We start from the raw sequence: 8,528 nt of genomic DNA, 5'->3' as shown, positions 1-8,528 counted from the left end.
TGGTAAGTTATTGAACGCCAAAAAATGCGGATTTATTCGGCGATAGTAGCGAGCGATCTTCATATGTATTCGTATTTAATTATCACAGATGAGGTGAATGAAGTTGGAAGTTTTATAGAGCTTCAGCTCGATGGCTGCGAGGGGGATTCCGATGCATATTTATATAGTGAAAGTGGGTATTTACCGTTTCACGAAGTACTGGATATTGATGTAAGTCTCGATAATCTGGACACGACGAGTATTTCGGACAATACCAATGAAGGCTCTACAAGATCAGATGGCACTATTGAAACCTATGTCGAGCCCTCACCTAACCGAGAAAAGAGACCAGTGCACGATAAATGGAAACAAAATAAAGGAAAAATCAGGCGCCTCCGTGGAAAATCATATAGAAACTGGAAAGGAAAGAATGTGCCCAATCGTCAACCAGGGCCACCATGTAGATCTGCATTCTGTAGCAAAGTCAAAACTCGCCAGTGTAACGTTGTAGATGAAGATCAAAGACTTGCTATGTTCATTAAATTTTGGTCTATGACGACTTGGAATGAACGCAAAATATTCATAAATACTCTGGTTGGGACACATGAGGTTAAACAACAAAGATCATCCGGTGTATCTAGGAGAAAATCTTCATATGTTTTCAAACTAAAGCTTTCGAATGATTCTGAGCTGCCAGTCTGCAAAGAAATGTTTGCTTCCACGTTTGAGATGCCTTGCAGAACTTTGGCATCTTGGATTAAAGATAAAACCTCTTCTAACCAAACAGCTGTTGTTCAAGCAGGTCCGAAAAGTGGAAAGTGTGCAAAAGTAAGTGAAAGGGATAGAGAGTTTATAAGAGAGTGGCTCAGCACACTACCAACTGTAGACTCCCATTATTGCAGAAAATTGCCAAGTTGCAGAAACATAAAATTTTTGTATCCAGGCACCACAATATCTGCCCTCCACAGACATTACCAAAGTGTTGCAGAGGAAGAAAACAGGAGGGTCGTTAGTGAAGCTTATTTCAACGAGATTTTCCACAAATATAAATACTCAGTTTTCATTCCCTGAAAGGATCAGTGTGATAAGTGTGTAGGTTACAAACATGGTAACATACGTACAGTTGAGTATAGCTTGCATATCAAACTGAAGGATGATGCTAGAAAAGAAAAAATAACCGACAAAGATTCTGCAAGTGCAAATAAATCCGTTTGGACGATGGATCTACAGACCGTGCTTTTATGTCCTAGAACGAGAGCTAGTACCACATATTACAGAACTAAGCTACAGGTACACAATTTTACTTTATATGATACGAAATCAAAAGCAGGTTACTGTTACGTCTAGAATAAAACTGAAGGCAATCTTTCTAGTGAAGTATTTGCTTACTTGCAGTTTGAGCATTTTAGGCGAATCATTTGTAATAATCCCGAGCTGAAGCATATCATAGTTTGGAGCGATGGATGTGGTTACCAAAATAGGAATAGCACGGTAGCCAATGCAAATTCTAGTCTGGCAAGAACTCACAACATAGATATAGAGCAAAAATTTCTGGTGGCTGGACATACACAAATGGAATGTGACTCGATGCACAGCGTCATTGAACGAAAGATCGTGGGCGACATTTTTTCTGAAAGAGATTTGATCGTACTTATGGAATCCGCAAGAATCCATCCATCACCATATCATGTTCGCCAAATGAGGCACACTGATTTCAAAAGAATAAATCAATTGTTCCTTCAAAGCATTAGACCCGGAAAAAGAGTAGGAGATCCCAGAGTGCATGATTTGCGTGCCCTGAAGTACGAAAGTGATGGTAGTATTCGTTACAAGCTTTCGTTTGAGAAAGCAATTTGGAAAGCGCTACCACACCGTGTACAGAATGTTCAAAGTCAATGGGTGCCAATGTTCAGATCTCGTATTCCAGTTTGTGCAAAGAAATTTAATGATCTTCAAGAAATGAAATCAATTATGCCAATTGACTGTCATCCTTTTTATGACAACCTTCCTCACGAGTAGATTATACAAACTTAAATGAAGTATACTACTATAAATTCATGATTACAGTTGTTTGTTTATGTTGATGTTTTAGGTTCAAAAAAGTCATTTATGTTTTGATTCTATTATATTGTTTGTTGCTTGAGTTGTGAAATTTTACATTCCTTGTATCAATTGAATACAATACATCTGGCCTGTGGGCTGACATCTATTCTTATGTTCATCAAAGCCAAATTATGATTAAGGAGGAATATCGAATTTTTGACTTGGCTTTCGTGTCATATTAATTTAATGGAAGTCACTCTCTCATTATTTGCCGAATGAACGCTTACAAAGTATATAGGTCAAGCGAATGTACAGAGAAAATATAGGGCGAAGATGTGAATAATATTGCCTAACTCAGGGTGCGGGAATAAAAAAATGCCTAAGTCAATTTTAGCGCATATAAAATAGAATTTGGAAGTTATAGATATCCTAAAATAATTAAAAATTTGATAAGATAAATCTAGATAAAAAAAAATTTGAAATAGATTGAAAAATGGGAAAGTTATGAAGTTTTTTTTTATTTACTCAAAATGTTAAAATTTGACTTAGGCAATTTTTTCATTAGTCTGACGATATGTTGGTTTCTATAACAAAAACATGTCGATTAAAAGTGAAATAACAAATAGGGAATAAACGAGCTGTGATAACTTGTAAATGCAACTCAATGTATCTATTTGTTTATACAGCTGCAGCCCAGCGATAATTGCTGTAGCGTTTTAAATCAGACACCAATCATTGCTGTGCTGTAGATGTAGTGTGTTAATTCTTTCAACTTTATTCATTTAACTATTGAGCCCCTTACTGTTAGCATCACCAATTCGCTACGCATTTGTTTTTTTGTGTTTAATAACATTTATTTGTGTTATATTTTACTTTAGATTCATTTTAAGAGTGCTTTAAATTTAAGTTGAAAAAAGCCTTATATCAAGGTACTATATTTCTCATTCATTACAATTTATTCAACTTAAATTATTTCACAAGAGTATTCTGGTAGAAGCATGGACAAGATTCTGAGACCAGAGAGACTAGAGGTAGATCCTAACTCTAGTGAAGCATCCTGTGAGTGGCTGCACTGGAAGAAGACATCCGATAATTTTCTAAACGCCTTGCCGTCTGAAGGCCTTGATAAACTAGGTGTACTGGTGAATTTCATATCTCCTCGTATATTCCAATATATTGAGGAGGCAGAATCGTACGATACTGCGATTGAGATTCTGAAAACAATGTATGTCAAACCTCTCAATGAAGTTTATTCTCGGCATGTTCTGGCAACCAGGAACCAACAAGCATCTGAAAATGTAGACGAATACATGCAAGCATTGAAATCGTTAAGCAAACATTGTAACTTCAAAGCTGTATCTGCTGTTCAAAACCGAGATGCTTATGTCCGAGACGCTTTTATCCGGGGGTTGAACTCCACATGGATACGACAGCGTTTGTTGGAAAACAAACACCTTGATCTTAATACGACATACGATCAAGCCAGGAGCTTAGAAGTAGCAATTAAGAATTCTGAAGCTTATTGTCACGGATTTTATTATCCGTGTGTTTTAATTTGGTTTGGCTTTTTGTATTTGCCTATATGCCTTTGGAGGACCCTTGGTTTGGATATACCTCATCCGGTTGCTGTGGGACTCCGATCACCATCGAGTCGTGAGGAAAAAAGAGCTTCCCGCCTCTTCTCCGGTCGCCTCGCTGGCGGCCGGACGTGTTTTCCTGTGTTCTCTGTTTTCTGCTGTTTTAACTGTGAAGTTGCCTCATAATAAACCACAAATCCGGAATCTGAGTCTTCTGATTCAATACACACGGTAGCAACATCTATAAACCGTGATATTATTGAGTATCCGATTCTTCTACTGTGTCTGCGGCTGCTCAAAACGATGAGACATCGTGTGATATCGAGAAAATATCTGCTACTGCAAATCCCGCGTGCTTTTTCTGTGGCGGAAAGAAACATCCTCGTTCAAAATGTCCAGCCCGAAATGTGTTTTGTTTCAAGTGTCAAGAAATGGACATTTCATTAAAGTCTGCAGAGGAACCGTTTTCAACCCACAAAAACCTGACGAAGTCACTGCATGTTCTAACTCGTATATATTAGGGATGGCTCTTGACAATACCCCAAAATCATTGAGAGGGTCGTCGTCTGTGATTCATATTGAAGGACACAAAGTACGCGCACTTTTTGATAGTTGCAGTAGTCAGAGTTTCATACACCCTAGTCTCATAGAACGGTGTAACCTCCCAATCAAAAGGGACACAGTTAAGAACAAGGTAGCAATGGCTTCTCTGGCGTGTTCCATGCCTATAAAAGGTTGCACAGCAGCTGATATTGAATATCAGGGCCGACACTATCCAAAATTCAAATTGAGAGTAATGGATGATCTATGTTGTGACATTTTACTTGAAATAGACTTTCAAGGACAACATCAAAGTGTAACTTATAATTACGGCGGCGATCGACCTCCAATGTCTGTATGTGGCTTTTCAACTTTCAAAAGTTTGCCACCAGAACCATTCAAAAATCTGACTGCTGACTGCCATCCTATTGCTACAAAGTCTCGTAGGTATTCCAAAGATGACAGAAAGTTTATTGAAATGGAGGTCAACCGTTTGTTACAGGAAGGAATTGTAACGCCCAGCAGATCTCCGTGGAGAGCTCAAGTTGTCGTCGTAAAGGGTGAAAATGGGAAACGAAGGTTTGTAATAGATTATTCACAGACCATTAATAAATTTACTCAGACGCGTTTCCTTTACCTAATACGAGTGATCTAATCAACGAAATTGCTCACTATCGTGTGTATAGCACAGTGGATTTGAAAAGTGCATACCATCAGGTTCCACTTGAAAAGGAAGACCAGAAATACTGCTTTCAAAGCTGCGGGTGCTCTGTTCCAGTTTACTCGTTTACCGTTTGGAGTCACAAATGGTGTGGCCTGCTTCCAGAGGGCAATGATGAACCTGGTAAAAGAAGAAAACCTGACCGGTGTTTTCGCGTATCTCGATAACATTACCATTTGTGGGCATACTCAACAAGATATCAACTTGCAGAAGTTTCTAGAAGCCGCTAAACGACGAAATCTAAAATTGAACGAAAACAAAAGCATATTTTCGACCAGAAAACTCCAGATTCTAGGTTACGAGATTGAGGAAGGCCAAATACGTCCGGATCCTGGGAGACTAGAACCTTTGCGGCGTTTGCCGATTCCTACCTCAGTTTCTGCTTTAAAGCGTTGTCTTGGTTTTTTTTCGTACTACTCAAAGTGGATACCAAAGTTTTCTGATACAATCAGACCACTACCATCTGCGAAAACTTTTCCTCTCGACGACCAGGCAATTCATGCGTTTCAAGAATTGAAGCGACTCGTAGAATCTGTTGTCGTTATAGCTGTGGATGAAACTTTACCTTTTGAAGTAGAAACAGATGCCTCTGATGTAGCATTGGCTGCAACCCTAAACCAAGGTGGGAGACCAGTGGCTTTTTTCTCTCGCATGCTACAAGGTCCAGAACTCAAACACCCTTCAATAGAGAAGGAAGCAAAGGCCATCATTGAGGCTGTTCGTCATTGGCGTCACATCTCACTTGTAAACATTTCACTCTAATACCAGATCAGAGATCCGTATCATTTATGTTCAGTCGAAATCACAGAACAAAGATCAAAAATGATAAAATCATGCGATGGCGACTAGAACTCTGTTGCTATAATTTTGACATTCGTTATCGTCCTGGGCAAGAAAATATTCCCTCTGATGCACTTTCAAGAATATCGTGCGCAACTGTACAAGATTCCGAAAATCATCTTTTGTATAAACTTCATGACGCTCTGTGTCACCCAGGAATTACGAGAATGTCTCACTTTATTCGAGTCAGGAATTTGGCATATTCGATGGATGACATTCGAAAAGTTATTTCAACATGTCCTGTTGGTTGTGAATGCAAGCCCCGATTTCATAAACCTGACATCGGGCACCTTATTAAAGCAACACAGGCATTTGAACGTCTCAATATAGACTTTAAAGGACCTCTACCGTCAAACAATAATAATCGATACTTTCTGTGCGTAGTCGATGAATTTTCGAGATTTCCGTTTGCATTCCCATGTCCAAAAAACATTTGGAATGCCTGCTTTTATACATTCAGACAGAGGTTCTGCTTTCATGAGTCAAGAACTTCGCTCTTTTCTCAATGACAAAGGTATTGCAACAAGTCGCACCACACCATATAATCCTGCAGGAAATGGACAGGTTGAACGTTTTAATGGCACGATATGGAATGGGGTGAAGTTGGCGCTGAAATCGAAACGTCTTTCTGTTCAATTGTGGCAAGAGGTTTTGCCTGATGTTTTGCATTCCATACGGCCGTTATTGTGTACAGCCACCAATGAGACTCCTCATGAGCGAGTTTTCAAATTCGCTGGAAGATCTACGTCTGGATGTTCTATTCCATCCTGGATGTCAACGCCGGGACCAGTGCTTTTGAAAAGATATGTCAGGAAGTAAAAAACCGAACCTTTAGTAGATGAAGTCGAGCTTCTGGAAGCAAATCCACAATATGCTCATGTTCGATTTCCAGACGGCAGAGAAACAACTGTGGCCTCAAAACATCTGGCCCCTGTCGGTTACGAAATTTCAATGAATAAGCAAGGGACGGACGATATCAAACATGAAACACCATTGCACGTTAGAGACGAGTCTTCGATTCAACCTATGTCTCCATCTATCAATCAAGGAAACAATAAAACTCAAACGCAAGAAGATATTGTTGAAAATAATATTGTCTCTAGATCTCCATCTCCTCCAATTCTAAGGAGATCAACCAGGGAACGCCGAACCGTAGACAGACTAAATCTCTAAAGTGGCGGTGAATGTGATAACTTGTAAATGCAACTCAATGTATCTATTTGTTTATACAGCTGCAGCCCAGCGATAATTGCTGTGGCGTTTTAAATCAGACACCAATCATTGCTGTGCTGTAGGTGTAGTGTGTTAATTCTTTCAACTTTATTCATTTAACTATTGAGCCCCTTACTGTTAGCATCACCAATTCGCTACTAATTTGTTTTCTTGTTTAATAACATTTACTTGTGTTATATTTTACTTTAGATTCATTCTAAGAGTTCTTTAAATTTAAGTTGAATAAAGCCTTATATCAAGGTACTATATTTCTCATTCATTACACGAGCAAACTCTATATTGAGGTTCAAAACGTAGTATCCGACGGGCTCTCACGCGCCCGATCACCATGCAAGCTAGACATTTATTTAGGTACTTCGAAAAAAGAAATGGGATTGATTTATCACCAATAAAAGGCTATGAGATAGAATGCTATTTTGAGTGCTCGCACGCTCTTGACTACCACAAAGAAAAAACACCACTAAAAAGTTCATGAAATAAAATCAAAATAGTTAGTTATCCTTGTTACCCGAGGTCCATATTCAATTTAATCGGAATAATAGCCTTTTTTGTCACTTAAATATCATAAGTTGATTAGTTTTGACCTATTTGTCAACTGAGCAATACGCAATGGTAATTCTCGTTAAACATTATAAATGCACTGTAACTATACAGTATATGGATTGCTCTGATTCTCGTCTTCGTATATTATATCATGGCTTTTTGTGATGCTATATGGCAAGGCAAGCCAATACTAGAGAGCTATCCTGCGTGTCACTGTTATGATTTTACTTTTTTTTTTCAAATAATCAATGTCAAATATAGATGACGGGTTGAATACGTTATTAGTCATTATGAATCTTAGTTTCCGAGCTCGCATTACTTTCAAGCCAAATTTCCTTATTAATTATTTAAAGCCGACTTTTGCATATATATATATATATATATATATATAATAATAACAAAGCTTGCACAAATACCCATTTATACGGTATGAGTAAACACTGATGTACATAAACTACATAAAACTTCATACAGAATCACATTTAAAACTGATTTAGTCAACTTATGAAATCTGATTATGCTCACTTCTGGATTCTGTTCTTGTGATGTACATTTCCTGTCGGTCAATCAATTGAAGTAATACATAAATTGCTGCAGCAGAAATAACAATAAGACTGAGTTTACGTTCTAAATTAGATTCAAACTAAATATCGTCCTTGAAGATTAATATTCTTGAACATAACTTATTATATCATTTATGAAATCACGAATGAATTAATTTTTTGAAAGATATATAATGTAAGTATTTGTTTAGAGCATGTCCCGCGCACTTGAAATTTAAGTTTAATATAAAATACGCTTCCGCGCAGTATATACTCGTATTATATAGCTTGAGAATACAATTTTGAATTTTCTTGGATGAATCACATAACAATTCGAAATGGAAGTTATTCAAACGAGTACAATGAAGGTAACTGATGGCAACAATGCATTTATAAATAAATCTCTCCCAAAAACAAATGAATTTTATTTAACAAAAAATGGTAGCTTCTTTCTTATCAGCTTGTCATGATAGTTTAGTCACACGAAGATCCGAAAATACCAATCATTTG

This window comes from Styela clava, chromosome 11 (assembly GCF_964204865.1).
Source record: "Styela clava chromosome 11, kaStyClav1.hap1.2, whole genome shotgun sequence".
In the NCBI taxonomy this organism is placed as follows: Eukaryota; Metazoa; Chordata; class Ascidiacea; order Stolidobranchia; family Styelidae; genus Styela; species Styela clava.
The sequence above is the reverse complement of the archived record's forward strand: the minus strand, read 5'-3'. Positions refer to the sequence as shown.